We start from the raw sequence: 21,271 nt of genomic DNA on the forward strand, positions 1-21,271 counted from the left end.
AAGACAAAGAAAGTCAGCTATCTATAGGGTAGGAAATCAGAGTAGGGATGGCCTGCTAAAGAAAGGTGGCCAGATGGAGTGGGAGCAAATAAGCTTATGGTGCTTTGCCTAGGGGAGAAAGAAACTTCAGACACAGAGAAAGAGAATAAGGCAAGTCTCTGAGTAGAGCCAAACAGCACGGAAAGGAAACTTGGATAAACGAAAAGAGATCTTCAAAACAAAACGACAAAAACAAACAAACAAACAAACAAAACAAACAAACAAACAAGAAAACAAACCCCTCCAATTCTTCTTTTATTTCCTGGGAGATGAGTTCTTAAAGCTATGAAATACCACAGATCTGGGGGCTAGGATCTGTGGGTGGGAGGAAGATATTTCCTCTTTGCAAGATGGGGGCCATTCTCCACCAGTAACAGGTCTCACTGCCCTGTTGTCTCCAGCCTGGGAAGTGATTAAGCAGAAAACAGAAGAGCCCCAGTCAGGGATATGCAGCGGAAAGAGCTGTGCATTGAGCTGGCGGTTGGGCAAGATCTTTTCTGAACTCCTTTCCGATTCTGCGTTCCTGTGTGTAAATGATTCTAAGCCATGTGCAGGTGCCTGAAAAAAGCGGGGCGTCGGTCAGTGGTTCCGGAGATCAACGCATGAATGTTTACCACATACATGTGCTCTAATTCAAAGGGGATTTGTTGGAATGCCATACTGGCCCTTCCCTGTAGAATGGTTGATAGGAAGATTGAGGTTGAGACTGTAACTTTCTGACATTATATCCAGTTGTTTGGAATGTAAGACTTTTAAAAAATGTTTTACATTTGAAAATATACACTAAAAAGATGAAAATTAAAATCACTCATATTCTTATCACTTTCGTGAGTCTATGCGTATTTGCCTATGCTTAGAACACACACACACCCACGTACACACACATGATCATATGAACATGCTGTTTCTTTTTTCTTTTTTACTTTAATTTCTGGGATACATGTGCAGAACGTGCAGGTTTGTTATATAAGTATACATGTGCCTTGGTGGTTTGCTGCACCTACCAACCCATCATCTAGGTTTTAAGCCCTGCAGGCATTAGGTGCCTGTCCTGATGCTCTCCCTCCCCTTGCGTCCCACCCCTTGACAGGCCCAGCTGTGTGATGTTCCCCTCCTTGTGTCCATGTGTTCTCATTGTTCAACTGCCACTTATGAGTGAGAGTATATGGTGTTTGGTTTTCTGTCCCTGTGTTAGTTTGCTGAGAATGATGGTTTCCAGCTTCATCCGTGTCCCTGCAAAGGACATGAACTCATTCTTTTTTATGGCTGCATAGTATTCCATGGTGCATATGTGCCACATTTTCTTTATCCAGTCTATCATTGATGGGCATTTGGGTTGGTTCCAAGTCTTTGCTATTGTAAATAGTGCTGAATGAACATATGTGTACATGTGTCTTTATAGTAGAATGATTTATAATCCTTTGGGTATATACTCAGTAATGGGATTGCTGGGTCAAATGGTATTTCTGGTTCTAGAACCTTGAGGAATCGCCAAACTGTCTTCCACAATGGTTGAAGTAATTTACACTCCCACGACAATGGAAAAGCATTCCTGTTTCTCCACAGCCTCGCCTAGGCTGTTTCATTTAAACAACTTTCTGGTTATTAAATAGTCTTTAACAACGCTATGACTTTGGTGTGTGCGTGTTTAAGAAATTTACGATAAAAACAAAACATACAAACAAAACTGCCTGTATTTTTTAAGGCTTCAAGGTGATTTCTGTGAAATAAATCAGCTTCTGGGGTCTGGGTTCCTTCTGTGGGCATGTCTGCTAGTGCCTTTGAATCTTTTGAGAAGTCTTCCAGACTGAACCTATGAATGCATTAGACAAATCTTGTTCTTTAACCATAGAGAGAGTTGGGGGGGGTGCCTCACTTCCTATGTGAGGAAGAAACTTGGGAAGACCTGCCAGTAGTTTGTCCCAGGTGGAAGAAAATGGGCCTGGCAGATCTCCTTTCAGGTTCTGCTAAGCAGAGGGCTGTTCTATGAGATGTTGAGAGGAAGAATTCAGAGATGAGGAAGTAGAAGCAGTTTCCTGAATGTTCGGTCAACAGCCACTTACTGGTACATATGGTACAACTCAAGTAGGGGCCAACGCAGCCCCTACCTACAAGGTCACAATTTTAGCCATCAGCATAGAGATGAGGAAGGCTTTGCTCAAGTGGCCTGAGATTTGCAGCATTTGTTTACGTCTTTTGCCCAGAACTGCACAGTTGGTGGTTGAAAGGGCGAAATTATTTTCCCTGTAATTGGGAGCATGGGGGGCACAATCTGTTCACAGGGTAGGAGGTCAGAACAGCACTGGAAAAATCACACAAGGCGTTATAGTGGCTTCCAGGCCCTCTAATAATCTGATGAGCATGTGATCTTCCAGTGGCCTCTCATCTCAGAATAAATCCCTAAATCCTTACTACGTTCTGCAAGACCCTATGTGACCCACATCGTGCGTCTGCTTGTCGCAACCTCTGTGACCTTATCTCCTATGATGCCACCCTTACTCACTATATCCAGCCACAGGGGTCTCCTTGTGGCACCTTACACACCCAGCACACTCCTACCTCTGGCATTATTGTTATCTTAGCCTTGGAAGTGCTTCCCCTCAATGTTTGCACCACTCATTCCCTCACTTCATTCCAGTTCTGCTCAAATGTCACATCATTACCACCAAGTCATTCTTAGACCACTCTACCTAAAAATAGCATCCTCCCTCCATCATTTAGTTATCTACCTAGCTTCCTCCCTGGCGTGATTAGCAATGATTGCCACTGTTATGCATATATCTCTTGCTTATCATCTTATTATAAATGTAACACATCTTGTTCACCATCTGTCTATCACACTAGAATATGGATACTCTGAGAGCAAGGGCTTTGTCTTGTTCACTTCTATACCCCTGGCACCTTAACAGTATCTGGCGCATAAGGTTCAGTGAACGGGGTGGTTAAATGAGTGAACGGCCATTCTTTCCTTTCCTGCCGGCTGATTAACTTTACCTTTCACTCTAAAACTTAGAGCCATTTCTCAGATGGCTCTTGGTCTCTTCTTGTGCTCAAGCCTCAAGTTGCCACCATGGTTTCAGGTAGAAACTGTCTTCAAACCACCTGAATCTTAACTCAGAGGACATCAGAGGGATCTGTCTGTACAATTCACCTAGATACAAGGTATCCATTCAGACACAGCCTCCTGCTCAGCTTTCATGAGTCTCCTGACTTAAAAAACCTTCCTCTATCCTTCAGCCCCCATTTCTAACTCTACATCAAGATTCTATGTCCGTGATACAGTCCACGACTTGAGGTGATCTGTTCTCCTGGCACTCAAATTTATTCTGATCTCTGTGGCTACCCCTCAGTTTATTCTTCTGGGCCTCCCGCATCTCCGCCATCCACCTGCCTAGAGCCTAAGCCCTAAGAGATCTAATGATTGAGGATAATGTCCTTAGAGTGACCTACCACATATTCCCGTAGCTCCACCATCCAGCTGCCTAGAGCCTAAGACCTGAGAGATCTAATGATTGAGGATAATATCCTTAGAGTGGCCTACCACATATGACTCCATGTTAGTAGAGCTTCTGGGTCACTCCTCTCAGTTTAGAATCTTGTGTAGGCAGAACATTGTCTCAAGATGCCCTAAAAAGTAAAGTCTCAAGATGCCCTAAAAAGTAAAATCGAAGGACAAGTCGTTAAAGCCTGAGTGGTGCTCCTTGGAAGAAAGCCGAGATGCTCTGTAACAATGTTTGGGTTCGTAAGTGGCCAACTTTTCTGCTCTTCTGATGTTGTAAGAACACTGGACAAGGGCGCTGTCGCTTCGGAAAACTTAGAAGCTGACATCATCAGAATTGCTCTTCCTGACTGCTGGGGTCTTTCTGATCCCCTAGGATGGCAGCTTTTCCCATGTCAGGTGGTTGGCTGGGACACTGGCTTCATCTGAAGGAGGACTCTGGGCCCCATGAGGCTGGGAGGCTAAGGCTCGCAAGAGAGGAGGACAGAAGGGGCAGGATGGCTGTAACTAGTTATAATTGCCTTCCTACAGACATGTCTAAGCTTGGCTGCCACTCAAGTCTGTTCAGTCAAGGCGCATACATGTTGACTGAATGACTCTCCCTCCCCTTTCTCACTGCAATACACTGGGGGATTTTTTTAAAGCTATAATGAATTTTGCTGTATCTCCCCTGTCAGAATTATTACCTATGAGGACAAACAATAACAATGACATGCTGGAGACAGGCAACACCTAGCTGTCCAGCAGAAGACACGATGCTATGATATGCAGAGGTGAAAAAATTAAAATATTCATGCACACATGTCGTTAAAGCATTTTACCATTCTCGTTTCACATACACCTTACCTGTGGCACTTTGGGCGTGTTCATTTGCCTACTGCAGACAAATGGCTGAGGTCTATAGCAAAATAAGGCCAAGTACTCTTGTCTGGTGACACAACTGAGAGGGAAAAGGACTTGAATCCAGATTCTTACTGCCACACACCTCCCTCTCCCAACAACATTAGCATTGATACGTGATCATTTGCTAACTTGCAATCATATAAGAAAAAAAATGTTGATTGACATTCAATATAATGTATAATTAGAAGATATCAAAGAACTTCTCTCCTATCACAAGGTCTTTCTAAGTATAAAACAAAACCTAGAAATCAGAAATGAAAAGATGAATAAATTTGACTAAATATAAAAGAAACATCTCTGCAAGGTAGAAATTCTTGGTGGCCTGTAATCTCAGCAGTTTGCGAGGTTGAGGCAGGAGGATAGCTTGAGCCTAGGAGTTCGAGACTAGCCTGGGCAACCTAGGATGACCCTATCTCTTAAAAAAAACAAAAAAAAAAAAAAAAAAAGGAAGAAAAAAGAATAGCTAGATGTGGTGTCATGTGCCTGTAGTCCCAGTTACACTATGAAATGTATGAAATATGAACAGCCTCATTCACAACAAAATAAAATAATTAAAAATATATCGACAAACCATTTTTCATCTATTAAATTGGCAAAGTCAAAAAAACTTGATAAACTGTGTTGGTGAAGGCTTAGGGGAATAGGCACCCCCATATACTGTAAGTGGGACTGTAAAATAGCATGTGTTAAGAAAGAAAATGTAGCAAAATTTGTTATAATTACAAATGAACAAAGAATTTGGCTCTTTTCTAGGTATTTATCTTAAAATACACTCTCATCTGTTAAATGATGCATGAATGATGAAATTCATTGCAGTGTTATTTTAAATAATAATACACTGGCAACAACTTAGTGTCCATCAATAGGTGATTAGTTAAATTATGATACATTTATACAAGAAAATATTTTTCAGCTTAAAACAGAATGAGAATGCTTTTTATGTACTGACAGAAACATTTTAAAAATATATTAAGTGAAAAAAGCAAAGTACAAAATAGTGCATAGAGTATGCCGTCTTTTGTAGGACAAAGTGGGGAAATAGTGGTATGGATTTACCTGTATATATAAAATAGCTCTGCAAGGATACACAAAAAACTAGCAATGTTGGTTGTCTTGAGCAAAAGAACAAGGTGGCTGAGAGACAGATGTGAAGGAGGTATTTTTACCTATTTCCTTTCAAACTTTCTAAGTTTTAAATAGATCAATGTGTTACTTCAAAAAAATAGGCAACTTATTTTTGTCTTTGAGAAGTATCAATTAATCTAATCATCAACCTCAAAAACTAAAATCTTGGATAAAGACCTCAATGAATGCAGCAAATAAGCTTTAACAAATTTTAAATTCTCAATTCATGGTTGAATAAGGAAGAGAGAGATGGAGTGTGAGAAAGTGGGAGCATTAGATACCATCCAGGAGACTAGAGAGGGATGATGGGCAGAAGATAAACAGGGCAAGAGGGACAGACACAGAGGGAGAGAGTCACAGAAAACTAGGGAGATAGGCAGAGACAAAAGTTGCTGAAGCAGGTGCTACTGTTGGGTTAAAATGCTGCTACTGCACTCTGGCATTCAACTCAGGGTGTGCTTCAGACCAGACTGTCCCTTATTACCACTGCTCTTGGAGATTGAGTTTATTTTTCCACGGATTTCTTGGGGTTTCTCTGTGTATAAGGAATTGACAAGGGTTTGAGAAATTTACTTAGGAAACATGGAGGTCCTCTGACCCCACCAGCGAAAATAAACAAGCGTAAAGTGGTACTTACAGGAGAATAAAATAACTGTGGCTCTAGGATTTGGCAGATTATATCAGTAATATGAATTGTGAATATTCAGTGGGTTAATGGGATTTGCCCACACATGCATGTGTCATAAGGTGTGAGGATGTACTTTGATAAATTCCATAGAATTTACCCCAGTGTATTTTGCTTCCTTGTTAATATTCATAACTATTTTGTTTCCATAACACTTTAAACAAAAACTGCACTATAATGGGTTGCTTAACTTCTTGCATTCAGTTGATTGTATACTTTTTGAGGGTTGTGGGTTATATCTTCTTCATCTTTGCATTCCCAAATCTAGCACAGTTCCTGGCACAGTATAGGTAATTATTGTTAAATTTAACTGAATTCAGATTGCTATCAGAGGGTTATGCTTAACTACATGCAACAAAGACCAAGCAACAGTAGCTTAAACAAGATATGTATCATGTAATAAAAAGTAGAGATAACAGTTCAGAGGTGTGCAATGTTTGCTGGGACCTATCAAGGATCTAGACTGCTTTCATATTTTGGCTTGCCAGGCTAGCATTCAATGTCCCTTCTCATGCTCCAAAGATGGCGGCTACTCTGGCCACACTCCAATCAGGAAGAGAAGTTAAGAGCAAAGGGCAAAGGCCAAAGCCCAGTGGATTTTCTATAATAAATCCTGCCTCAGGGAATTGTGCTTACCTTTCGTTGGCCAGAAGTGGATCATGTGACCTCTCTACCGTGCAAAGGCATCTGGGAAGCTGATGTTTTAACTGGGTGTATTGCTGCAGCCCATAATAAAATTGAGGATGTCTTAGGAGCTGGGGATAATGAAATAATGAATAGCAGTATCAGTCGCAAGTGTGTAAAGGCAAAAACCACAAACACATTTTCAACTCGAAACTTCTCTCTCATTTGCTGTATTTTTCCTGTTGTCTTTTAGATTCTTGATGATAATATTCCATTCTCTTGAAAATCCCAGCAGATTCAATTTAGCTATAGACCATCAGAGGCCATGGATTACTTTATTCCTACTGCCCCCACATCCTCTCCCCTGAGCCCCTGAAGTTCCTGGCATATTCAAAGACTCTAAAGTAATATAAGTACCTGGCCCCATACACTTCCTATACTCCATATGCTGTCTTCAGGGTTGAGGACTGGGATATTCCCCAGGGTCAGAGTTGGATGCAAATTCCTTCTCACTCTGTTGCTCTTCTGCAATTCTAGCCCCCTCTCCCCGCAAAGCAGCAATCCTCTGTGGATCATATCATGGGATTGTCTTCATTAGTGGATTTCTTAGAAACATCTGGCAGCAGAGCCGGGCCTGTTCCAATTTTCTGAGTCCTCCCAGACCACAGGCATTCTCTTGAATGATCAAGTGATCTTTCCCCTGAGCCTGTGGAGGAAATTTGTTCTGGTCTCCTGTGCTTCTCCCTGAACAGGAGAAGGTTGTTTATTCCGCATAATTAATGGACAGAGAAACTGGGCCTAATTTATTTTACTCATAGGAATGTAAGTCTGTTCTTTCAAGAGAGGAATGTGTGTCTTTGCCTCACCCAAGCAGTCTCACAATTTTCCCATAAAGGGTAGATACACTTGGGCCACTTGGGCCAAAGATGAGGGGAAGGAGCAATTCTCAAAAAATCTCAAAGGGAAACAATACAGTTTCAAAGAAATAATGTTTCTGTTTTGGCCATATCATCTTAAGCACTTTGTGTAATCATTTAAAATGATTATTGAAAGGCATTTAATGAGGATGTTTTGATTAGACCTTTGTGCTAGACTGGATTTCTGCGTCCTTCCAGAATTTGCTAATTTTTCAGGAAGAAGAATTAGAAGTTTAATGTCCTTTAATTTATCTCGAACCAAGAATACTGAATTTTACTCGCATATTCTAAGCTAAGGATGGCACATTTCAAATGCCTGCTTGCTGTATACAGAGCAGTGTGCTCGGGACAGAGATAAATTACAAAGGCCATGGTTCTGAGACCCTGTCAAACTGCATCTGCAAAACTCTTTGCAGATGGATTCTACAAATTCTTTAGAGTACATTGGCAAAACCTACATTCTTCTCAGTGGAGGCCATTAATTAATTAATTTCGTATCCCATAATAGTTATTTGTCTATGTGGTGGTAAAAGCAGACAGTGGGATGGGAAAAGCATGGGTTTCAGACTCAGGCCTGTGTCTGAATGCCAGCTGTTATTTCATACTAAGTATGTATTTCATACATAGCCTCTCTTTGCCTTGGTTTCTTCATTTGTAATCCTGTCATGCGGGATTGTTGTTACCGAACGTAAAGTTCTTGACTCACGGCAAGGCGCTTCATAAATGGTAGTTATAATCAATATACAAAGTATTTTCCAGTGTTTAACTTCTTCTGAAACCTGGTAAACTCAAATCAAGGTGGCCATTGGCTTCAGCATCACCTCCCAGGATGTGAATACTATTGTCACTGACTTACTGTGGTGCCTTTCCTACTCTCTCATTTCCCATTTATTCTTTTTTTTTTTTTTGAGATGGAGTCTCACTCTTTGGCCCAGGCTAGCAGCTTCTTACCTTGCCTTCTTCACCTTGTGTATTTTTTAAAATTCTAAAGTGAGAAACAACTTCTTTTCCCTTACTGTTTTGACCTTATTTTCTTCTCATTGTCCAATGCAAATTTGAAGTGTTCACATTTGTCCCAACATGTTGTGGGTATCTCATAAATATTAATGATAATATAGTAACGTTAATAATTATGTATTGAGCACCTCCTTTACTGTGTACCTGCCATTATTTTAAATGCTTCGAATACTTCAATGAACAAAGACAAAACTCCCCACTATCCTGAAGACGAATGTATTCATATTTGGGGATCCCTAATATCAGTAGTGCTTAAGAATTTGGTCTACATAAACCTTAACATGTTTTTCAAACATTACTAAACACGAGGTCAAAAGACATGAATAAACTCTTCAAATAGGGGAAACACAGAAAATTACTCAACACATAGAAAACAGATCAGCCCAATAATAATGAAAGAAATGAAAATATAAACAACCTTATAGAAGTTAGTGGAAAAAAATTTTATTATTAAGTTATCAAAAATAAATAAATACATAAATAAAAGGTTGGGTGTTGTGGCTCATGCCTAGAATCTCAGCACTATGGGAGGCCAAGGTGGGAGGATGGTTTGAGCCCAGGAGCTCAAGACTGGCCTGGGCAACATAGTGAGACTATATCTCCAAAAAAAAAAAGTTACTCGAATGCAGTGGCACACACCTGTAGTCTCAGCTAAACAGGAGGGTGAGATGGGAGGATCCCTTGAGCCCAAGAGGTTGAGGCTGCAGTGAGCAGTGATTGTATCACAGCACTCCAGCCTGGGTGATAGAGTGAGACTCTGTCTCAAAAAAATAGAAGAAAAAAAAAAAAACAGGAGACTGCACTTCTTGATACACAGAATGTATATACAAAATAATGTTAGGTAAAACAAGAGAGTGAAAAATATTATGCATGAGCTGACACACATACTTGTATTTGATAATTTTTTGGTGACCTATAAAATGGATTTTAAAAACTCAGTAGCCACACTTACAATCTGCAATCTGATTTCCTTGGAAAATATAATCTCCATTACCTCCTCCTTTGCCAGTTATTTGCACTAGTATATCAAAAGGACATTCTTCTTTTTAGGTGCTGTACCCAAGCCTACTTCATCAACACAGATTCTCATGAACTGTAGAGCAGCAGGGTTAGAAAGAACCCGGACACCAAACAAGCCATACTTTCATTTTACAGAGGCAGGAGTTGATGTCCATAAAGGGGGAGGGTCTTGCCTAAGGTCTCTCTGCTAGTTAATGGCAAGGATAGCATAAAACATAAGTTTCAATCTTCTTCAGTACTTAATACAGTCACTGGTACTTAGTAGGAATTTGAGAATATTTGTGAAAAGAATGACTGACTTTCACAATAGAAGACTGACATGGAAGAATGCTCACATACTGAGAGTCTTGCTTCTGGGCACCCAGTTGAGAGTCAGCATCTGAATATGAAAGATTTGGACTCACAGAGCAGAACCAAAACAGAAAACAAAGCAAAAACCAAAACTGAAAACCAAAAAACAAACAAAAAACAAGGAAAGGAAACCTAAAGCCACGGTCTGGCTTGTAGAAGGCTACTATTTGACTTAAAATACTTGGAACAGTCGTAATTTTCATGGGTGTGTCTGCCCCTCTACAGATCTAGGTCCTGGGCAGTTAAAAGCTATGGGTTTATTCTGGTTTATTTTAGGCAGCCTGCTGTGGCATCTTCCTATTGTGGTTGAGGACATTGTGTGGATGGGCAAATACTTGAACTTCTATTTGGATTAATGCTCGTTATTTTATTTCAAAAGGAAGAAGAGCTGACATAAGTAGTTCATGGAGAGTCCTGGTGGGAGAAGGTGATATCGGCCTTACTGCAGAACTAGGGTAATATGAAGGAAACCAACATGGAAAACTGTGTCTCCCTCCTTGTGTTGTTTTGGAGGCAGCCCGGGCTAGGAGGATGAATCTACTTTCTAACTTGTGGAGAGATCATGGCTAAGTCACCCTGGTCTCAGTTTCTTCAAGGGTAAATTACAATCCTGATTAAGAAGTTCGGAGACGGTAACAGACATGAAAGAATTTTGAAGAATATATTATGTGATATTAACTTGTGGTGGTATATGAATTCAGCACAGAAAACAATTTTTTAGAAAGCTGTGTTGTGTTGCTACTTCTTATAAATGATGGCTAAGAAAAGAGAATGAGCAGAGGAGGCCATGCTTATAAGGAAGGAAGGAAATACCTGAACGATGGGTTTTTACATCATGGAACAATGGTAAAAAAAATCTTTGGCTACAGTTTCCTCTTGTCCACTCATCTACCTACCAGTTGCTGCTAAACATTAAACATTAAAGCATGGTAAAGAGGTCTACGAAACAAACAAACAAACAAACCACCACAACAAAAACTAGGCAATAATAAACCTTTGTCAAAATTTATCCTCCTTTTCCGCATCCTTTTCTATCAGCCTATAGCCCATCATAGAACCCCGGCAAATATTAAATAGCTGTGGCTGAACAGAAAAAACAACAGTTTTAGAATTAAGAGTTGGGTATGGGCCTGAGTTCCTATCAGCCTAGAGCCCATCATACAACCCTGGCAAATATTAAATAGCTGTGGTTGAACAGAAAAAAACAACAGTTTTAGAATTAAGAGTTGGGTATGGGCCTGAGTTCCTGCACACATTGGCTGTGTAACCTAGAGAAGTTTTTTTTTGTTTTGTTTTTTGTTTGTTTGTTGTTTTGAGACAGAGTTTTGCTGTGTAAGTTTTAAAAGTCTTTCTTATCCCAGATTTCCTCATCTGTAGCAAAAGAACAGCCTACTATCTGGGCAGTGTCCAAATGAAATAATGTTTGTCAAAACCCTTTACAAACTGTAACGTGCATTAGAAATGCCTATGTTGTTATTCCATCTTTTTGTCTCAGTTTCTTCATTTGTAAAACAGAGCCAGTGACACCCATTTCACCAGTATATTTTGGCTCCACATGAAGCCCTCTGCAAGTAACTGAGTCTCACATTATACCTCACCCTAGATCTACGGCCCCTTATTTCTCTACCATGTAATGGAATATTTATTTCCAGCCTGACATTTTTGTTTTCTATTCTCTTGTTAGATATCACCCTCAGAGAGCTTGCAATTTACTTGATAAGTGAAGACCCTCCCATGATTTACCTTCCCACTTCTCTATTTTTACAAGGGCCTGCCACCGTAGAGAGCTGGGACCCACATTTGACAAGATCCTCTTGGTTCTCTCTACCAAGAGGATTTAGGCATTCACCCTTCTTCAGACACTCCTGCCATGCTGACTACAGGGAGACCCCGGAGAGGTGAAAAAGCAGAGTGGACTGTGACAGCCTGAAGAACATTAAAAAGGAGCTTGCAGACGGTGCCACTAAATGCCTGAGGCACTGAGCGAGAGGAGGGGCCCCGTCCACTGAGCTGGCCGTCTCCTGTCTTCCCTCAAAACAGATAGCTCTTTCCATTCACGTCCACATGCGTCTATTCTCTGCCTCTTGAGTGGGCCTGAAACTGGAAAACATCTGCACTAGTTTCGTTTGGGTGTGATTTATAAGGACTCCCTGCGGTCCCCTCTCTCCCTACTCCTCCTCTTCACCTCTGGGGCTTCGGGTTTGGTTTTTTTTTTTTGTTTTTAAACAGGCTTGTGTTTCTTGAGACTGGGTCACCTTGATTTATTATGCCCTGGACTCATTAACAAAAGACTCTGGGACAGGTCATTTATTTTCTGAGTGGTGATTTCCTGTCCTACCCCAGCCTGGCTCAGCAGGGGCCCAGCGGAGCACAGACTTATATTAGCTGTACTGTCACCATGGGAGAACAGAATTGAGCAAGAAAAGTTCAGAGGGCAAAAAACGTCTCTGAAGAGCTTTTCTCCTTACTCTAACGATTTCCTTCAGAGTCCCTTTTGGTGGCTTTCTGTCTCTTTTTTTTTTCCCCTTACCCCAGCAAATGGGATAAAGTTTAACAAGTTGCAAGGCTGCCTTCTTAAAGGAATAAACACTGGCCTTTCTTCTCTATTTCATGTTTGAGTGATCCAACATTTATATGCAAAAATAAAAGATAGGGAGGATACTAGTGGGTGCCCCAAGCTGAGGATGAATTAGATGAATTAAACAGTCCAAATTTTTATCAGGCCCTTGTTACAATAACATCTTCATGTTTAGGCACTGAAATCTGATGTGTTAATTTTTAGAGAGACCAGAAGACAAAAATAAAATTACTCCAGATTTTCAAATAGGATCTTGGGAAGAAGATGAAAGAAATTGACATTATTTAGCCTAAAGTTCAGAGGCTGAAGAATGATTTATTAACTGTTTCCAGGTCTCTGGAAGGTAGTTACATATAGGAATGAAGGTGACCAGCTGTTTTCCGACTGCACTAAGGATAGAATAAAAGGAAGTGGAATCAAATTGTAGTAAAATGGCAGAATAAGTAGTCATAAAAGTGAATATCCATGGCTAAAGTCTATTGAGGAAGATGTGATATATCTTTAAAGCTGTAAGCTTGTTAGCCCCATTTTATAGGTTAATGAATGGAGGTTCAGAGAGGTTAAAAAAACTTGACCAATGTCAATCACTGAGGAAGTGACAGAACCAGGTCTAGCTGACTTGACAGCGTATGACAAGGCTGACTTATATGGCAAATAAATGAACAAGAAATACAGAAAATAGTCATTTTATGAAGTGTCATTATTCTAGATCGGCTCATGTGCAGAGGACAGGGGATTCAATTCTGTGGACTTAAGGTCTTGGGATTCTGGGCTATACCTGCCCCTGTGTTGGGAGGGCAGTACCCTCCATTCACCCTCAGCCCAACAGACAGGCAGAGAGGGCAGATCAGCACGGCGGTTTCCCTCAAACACTCTGAAGATTTCTGGCTCTGTTTGTGCTGGTCATGTCTGTTGCTTGTCATGGGCTGCACTCCCAGACGAAGGCTCTGGTCTCAGGAAGGCCATGAGGATGATGGGTTGTGAGTGTCTGGGGCACAGGAAAGACATCCCTGCTACGCACAGTGCATGGTCTCCCAAAGGTTCCTCCCTCATAGGAAGGCCAGTTAGTTAAGGTGATTCCAGAGTTTGTTTCATGGTGAGGATTGGAATCTACGCAGAGCCACCAAAGTGGCTAGACTTCTTCTGAGGAGCATGCAGAAGTGGGAGGAGCAAATCCCAGCTGTATCATCGTCCATGCCTATGGGTCAGTTTGGGAATGGCCATGATGAAGGAGCAAGGCTATACGAAACTAGTACTGATTGACCAAATGGGAAGGATGACTGACATGTGCTGCGTACTTACTCTGCCAGGCGCTATTCAAAGGTTGGTGAACTATATTTTCTCATTCAGTCTTTGTAGCAACCCTATAAAGTCAGTAGTACTGTTACCAGAAAGGGGTCGCGATCCAGACCCCAAGAGAGGGTACTTGGATCTCGCTCAAGAAAGAATTCGGGGCGAGTACATACAGTAAAGTGAAAGCAAGTTTATTAGGAAAGTAAAGGAATAAAAGAATGGCTACTCCATAGACAGAGCAGACCGAAGGCTGCTGGTTGCCCATTTTTATAGTTATTTCTTGATTATATGCTAAACAAGGGATGGATTATTCATGCCTCCCCATTTGAGACCACACAGGGTAACTTCCTGACGACGCCCTGGCATCTGTAAACTGTCATGGCTCTGGTGAGAGCGTAGCAGTGAGGACGACCAGAGGTCACTCTCATCACCATCTTGGTTTTGGTGGGTTTTGGCAAGCTTTAATGCAAGCTGTTTTATCAGCAAGATCTTTATGACCTGTATCTTGTGCTGACTTCCTATCTCATCCTGTGACATGGAATGCCCTAACTGTCTGGGAATGTAGCCCAGTAGGTCTCAGCCTCATTTTACCCAGCTCCTGTTCAAGATGGAGTTTCTCTGGTTCAAATGCCTCTGGCGGGACTGTGGTTAGGTCATTTACGATGAGGAAAAGAAGCGCAGTGAGGCCAGTAACTTGTTTGAGCCCAGCAGCTAGGAAGAGTTGGAGCTTGAGTCCAGGTCCAGAGAGAGTCTGACCCCAGTGGCTGTATTCTTAATTACCTCAGTTTAGGGTGAGGTGCTTAAGTTCCTCCCTCTCCCCAACCCCTGGAGAACAATGACATAGCTTCTCGCTGCCTAGTTTATAAGAAGTACTAACAATTGTAAACATTGCTCTAATTTAGGGATTTAGATTCACTCTTTCTCTGCCTCTTTCTTTACCATAAAATAGGCTGGAGGAGAGAGAACAAAAAGTAAACATTTGTATGCTCCGCAGGTCAGGCCCTTGGGTATTCGGAGTCTGTAATTGCTCAGTTAATTAAATTCTGTAATTGCTCAGTTAACTGTTTGCAAGGTGTGGGAGGCTGGTGGAGGAGGAGGGCAGGTTTTCCAACAGTAAATCCTACAGGGAGGGGCAAGAGAAGAGCACCAGCATCTGCTACCTGCAGACCTTGAACTAAATGTTTTCCCATTAGTTACCTCATTTTCATCCTCTTAACCATCCTTTGAGGTGGGTGTTATCAGCACAACTGTACAAATGAGAAAGGTTGTATAACTTGCCTGAGGTCAGATTCCCTGTGAACAGAGGACCTGGGATCTGAACCCCAGAATGTTGCCCTCCAGAGCTGTGCCCAATACACTGTTCAGTATCCACTTCTATGGACAAGACAACATTGACAGAGCACTCAACAGGCTTAGCCAGGAACACAACCCAGATCACACAGGTGAGATGGCCCTGGCCACACCCTCCACCTCAGGCTCAGCTCAACCCTTCCTCCCTCCTGGGAGCATGTCAGCCTTCAGTGTGGGGAGCAGCAAACTGGACAAACAAGAAGCTATTTTCTGGGCTGTGCTCAGCCAGGGGCCTGGGGCATGACAGGATGGTTAATGCAAAGCTTGGCAAGCCTTCCCGTCTTAATTTAGGCCTCCTCCCAGGAGGGAATCCAGAGGCGGGAACATGAGAAAGGGAAAGGAAAAATAATAAGAGATAAGTGAGAAAAGAGAATATTTATAGGGCTTGGAACATCTAATGGAAACCAGCTGCCTTATTGGGGATGGGGGCCTCTGGTTTTCCCTGCAGGGGATTATTAGGTCTTCTCTTGTACATACCTGTGTGTGGAGGGGGGTCTGGGCAGAGAGAGAGCAACAGCAGGGACCAGCCTGGAGGCAGGGTGGAGGGCTGTGCTTACTGTACATTGGCCACCAGAAAGTGGCTATTCCCCTCCTGGCCTCACTCCACCCCCACCTCCTGCCTTCACTCCACCCCCACCTCCTGCCTTCATTTTCAACTGGAGCTGATTCAAACCTGCTGCTCTTGGAAGGAGGCCATGAGTGCAGGCTCCAACAGAAAGATGATACGCGAGGGGATATGAGTGCGAGAGACTGGGGCAATCAGAAAGAATGAGAAAATGAGACGAGGGAATGGAAAAGGTGAATAACAGGGATGATGAGGGAGGGAGAGAGATTGAAAGATTAAAATGTTGGCCCGAGTGGGGAGCTTGGAAAGAAGGGAGTGAAGTCTGGAGTTGGAGCAAATTCAGAGCTGATCCTTCTGGGCCCTGTTCTCTCTCCCACAGACTCAGACGGTTGCAATAAAGATGTGTCTGTTTGAGATTTTCCAGGTCCCTTTCCCATAAATCTGTATTTCCTTCTTTCTCAAGGTCTTTGGACCAAAAGCCTCATCCAAGAATTGTGTAAAGAACACTTAAAGGTGGAGGAGGTATCATAAATGGGAAAAGTGTGATAATTTAGGGCTGGAATCTGGGGCACATATTTAGAAAGACAGCAGCCAAAAGTAAAGGCACTTTCCAGAGGCCAATTTGTCCTGAGGCTTAAGCTCTGGGACTTTTTATTTCTAGCTCTCTCTTGGGGGCTCTTGGTGAGTTGGAGAGGATATGTTCATGAATTATGGAGTAAATTTCTGTGTTTAACTGATATGAATTCAATGATATGTTAGGCCAAATAAAGCACGAGACAGCATTTAAAGAGTAAGGATGATTTGCCCATCTTTTAACACAATGAGCAAGAACGTTAGGTGAGCTGAGCTGTGAGATGTGAATCTACTCTTCCCTTGGTTTCTTTGGTCTTGATTCTCAGATAGATCTCATAATATCGGTGAATGTATGTTTAAGGAAACAAGAACTTTTTAAAATAAAAAGTTGTCCTTTAAATAAAAGTTCACTACTTTGTCTCCTACCCAACTGAAGGAAAACATACGTTACATTGCTTTTGTTGAAAAATGGTGTAGGGAAAGAAGAATAATTTTTTCTTCAACTTTCAGAAGTTCTTAGATGGGAACCCTATCTAGACACCTATAACATAAGACAGATTAACAAGAGAAAAACAAACAGAAGTTTATTCATATGCATTATTTTATATATACATGGAGATACCCACGGAGTAGTTTTCAAAAAGGTGGCTTTGAATTCCAGCTTATATAATATCTTCAACAAAGAACAGTAAATTTTTAAGGAAGTGACAAGACAAAGGGAAAAGAATTTAAGTCTCTAGGAGTGGCAACTTGGGGGAAGGCAAATTAAAGGTTGGTTAATAAAGTTTGTTTGTGTAGATTGCTCTGGAACCATCTCCAGGTTTATAAGAGTTCCAAGCTGTCTTTAGTGGTTAACCTTTGTTCGTTCTGGTAGAAGTGGGGTGATGGGGTGCAGGATACCTATTGTCTTTGTAAATCTATGTCCTGCTTTTAGGCAAACAGAGGAAGGGCAGTGAGCTTTTCTGCATGTGTTTCGTCTTAATTACCTTCAGCTCAATATATTTTGGGGTGGCATATTTTGGTCTCACACAATGGTATAATAATGTTCTTTAAGAACAATTTAGGGGATTTTCAAGCCATTTTAATCAGACCTCTCCCTTTTTAAATGTTAAGTGCTGCCTATAGACTTCAGTGTCCATTGTGGTTGGCGAATGTGTGAAAATGTTGACTGTATTTGGACTTATGGTTGGATTAATGGACAGCTTTCTCCTGATTACCCAGTCCACTGGTACATAATGATTGAGAAAGGCCCACAGATCCCCTGAACTCAGGCAAAGCTCCAAGAGGGGGCAACAATAACCAGTGTGATGGAAGCCCTCTCCTTTCAACTGAGTCCCTTCCTCTTATCTGATCACATGCTCTCACTCCTATCTTTCGATCTGAAACAAGTACCTGTCTTGCCACCATATGACACCACCGTAAGTGCTAAGAGTGGCTCCTGGGCACTAACAACATCTGACTAGCACAGACAAGCCTCTAGTCTCGGTAGTATCTCAAGGAGGTCTCCCTTTGTGCTTTTCCATCTTATTCAAAATGTTCGCCTTTTTCATTAACTCACCAACAACTTTTCTGTGCCAGCAAGATTAGAGAAAAAGTCAAAGTAGTTCAAAGCCCATGCTGACAAAAATAGCAACATTCCCTTAGAAAAACAATAATTACTACTGTTGTAAGAACTTCAGGAAAAAAAGTGAAGCTTCCAAACAAAGAGTGGAAATGTTTTCCCCTTTGGAAGACATTTCTGCTCAAACCGTTACAGCTCTGGGGCAGCCTCATCTTGCCCACAGAAGCATCTGTCTTTTAGAAATGAAGACTCTCCTTGATCATCCACAGTCCATACGCTACTCTGATTTGTAAAACTGGATCTCATAAGCTCAATCAGAACTCTCACGAGGCTGGGGAGAGAAGGGATTTCAAGAGTACTTACATCTCCCTACTGTGACTTCCAGGTCAGACTGCTGCTGGGTCCTTATTCTTCAAGACCTGTGAGGAGGGCTATTCTCAACCTTTCAAAGTGATGCCAGAGAAAGGATGCTTTGGCATTTTACAATTTGTTTGCTGGACTCTGCTGGTGCTTTTAGAGTCGTGATGTTCCACATATCCAGGCTGTCCTTTAGATTATATATATATATTTTTAATGTTTATTTATTTCTCAGTAGATCCGGTGCCTTAAAAAAAACAAACAATGAGATATCTCTATTTGTGTCTTGATGAATTATAAAAGACATTTCCCATCCTTCCTTCCGTTCTATGATCCATTGTCTCCTTTCTCTCTTTTCAGTGTTGTCTTCTCATTTGCATATATTTGACATGGACTTGCGGATGTAGGTCAACCACTTTAATTGTGTGAGTCGGAGTGTGTTAGTGGGGAAAACACAGCATAAGTCATATTTTTCAATGGCAGAAACATTATGTGTGACATTGGCATTTGAACTTCTCTTTATTTTTATTATTATTATTTCTTGAGACAGAGTTTTGCTCTGTCACCCAGGCTGGAGTGCAGTGGCACAGTCATAGCTCACTGCAGCCTCAAACTCCCGGGCTTGAGTGGCACTCCTGCCTCGTCCTTCTGGGTAGCTGGAATTATGAGTGGGCACTACCACACCTGAATAATTTTTAAAAATTTATTTGTAGAGCCAAAGTCTCACTATGATTGCCCAGGCTGTTCTCAAATTCCTGGGCTCAAGCAGTCCTCCCTGCTCAGCCTCCTAAAGTGTTGGGAATACAGGTGTGAGCCACTGTGCCCAGCCTGAATATTTTATTCACACCTCATGAGTTGGTTTAAATGGAAGCATTCATTATTTAAGTGCTCTAGGATGCCCTTATGTTAATCTGAACAGAATGTGTCACTACTCTAGAACTGGAAAATATAAAGGTCCCAAGTACTATGTGAAACATTTAGAACCATGACTTTTAAATGTCCTACATTTAGGTCCTGGAGAAAGGACCTAAAAAATCCTTTAAGTACCTCTTGAAACAATACATATCCTGGGAATCTCCAGGGACACTCTAATCTGTGTGTGATGACTTATTTTTAAGAATCCATTACCATTTATTTCCATTGGATGAATAACCCATCACAGAGATGGGGAACACATGAACAGTGGTAGAGTTGGGGGCAAGAGATGAGTACAAATTTGGTCAAGTGATTGAATCAGCTAATAATTTATTTAATCATGCTTTTCTGCAGGCAACTTTTCTCCATTTGATCTTAAAACTTCATGAGAGATTTTGCCATATTCTTTGCAGGTAAACATTATGTGTGCATTCTCTAATATACCAGATTCAACCACGGAATGGTCATCCCTGTCTAGAGACTCATAAACAACCATGGGTAGAGCTGGAATGGCGCTTGGAGGCTGCAGGTAGTGAGAGGTTGTTGTACAGAGTATTCAATTTCTCCAATAAATTCATCCAGTCAGACTCTCACACATTGGATCCCAACAGACTCTTTTATATTCCCTTTACCCTGTGTAGTCCTTCCAACCTGAAATTCCCTTGCTTTCTCTTTGTATAATTAAATCTTAAGACTCAGGTTCGCCTTCTCTTCCTCTGTGAAGCCTTCACTGAATGCAATTCACCCATAACTCCCCTCTCTCACACCCTGAGAGCTGGTAGTGCCTATCTTGTCCCACTTCTTAAGTTTCCGCACTGTCCAGTACTGTTTCTTAGGTTTCTGGGTATTTAAGAGCCACCAGCTGGCATTGCTTGCAGATGGATTCCAGAAGCCCCTGAAAAAGACACTGTAGAGTCATACTGGAATCACACTGAACACAGAAGGAATAAATTGTTGGGTTTGGTGGAGGTGGTGACTGGACTCACATGAGAATAGACAGCTGATACACTCTTTCTTCGTGGGAAGATATTTAGCACAGAGAGCATCCTTCTTTTCCTTCCCTGCTCCTTTCTCCCAGAGAGAGGGATAAGGAGACCTGGGCTTGAACCTGAGGAGACCAGACTGGCCTAGACTGGGAAGACGAGTCTAAGCTGTGGTGAGCTGTTTGCAGTTTATAAACAAGTCCTGACATCCCGATTTGGGTGTTGGCAAACAATGTCTTCAGCCCGAGAAAGTTCTCAGAGATGCACCAAGGCCTCAGGCTAAACTGCAGAGTAGGCAAAACCCTTCACCACTCTTCCTCCCACTCCTTCAGTTCCTCAGCACCCCAGATACCTCCAGCCCTCACACTGCCAACTTTGGACATTCCTTCCTTGATGTCTACCTGGGCTTGATCTTCATAAAGCCTATATGGTAAAGTTAGCTTTTCCTCTTCCCACCAGGTACTGATCTCTTAAAACCAACACGATGCAGGTAATCAAATTGGCTTTATCTTTCTATTAGGTATTCTAGACTAAAAGCTCCATTAAACTGATGTAATTTAGTAAGGGAGATGTTGGGGGGCTAAGGGCTTTGTCTATCTCTATCAGCTGCTGTCCTCTCCCCGCAAGCTAGACTTTGGATAAACTACCAGATAACAGATTTTGTGACTTGGCACGTGGCTTCCTTTCTCCCAGACTTCTTTGTACCTCCCTCTTGCAACCAGCTAAAGAGTCATCCTTGTGGGAACAACTGGGAATTGGCACAGAGACTATTGGAAATCGCAGGTGATCCTGGAACAGAGTGTCTCCCAAATGCCTTATTAGTACAAGGCTCTTGGGACTACTTGGAACCTTCCAAAGGGAATTTCACTCTATTAATTTCATACTCAGTGCAGGATAACCTTCTGCAATGTTCCCA

Source organism: Macaca fascicularis, chromosome 2, assembly GCF_037993035.2.
Source record: "Macaca fascicularis isolate 582-1 chromosome 2, T2T-MFA8v1.1".
Taxonomy (NCBI): domain Eukaryota; kingdom Metazoa; phylum Chordata; class Mammalia; order Primates; family Cercopithecidae; genus Macaca; species Macaca fascicularis.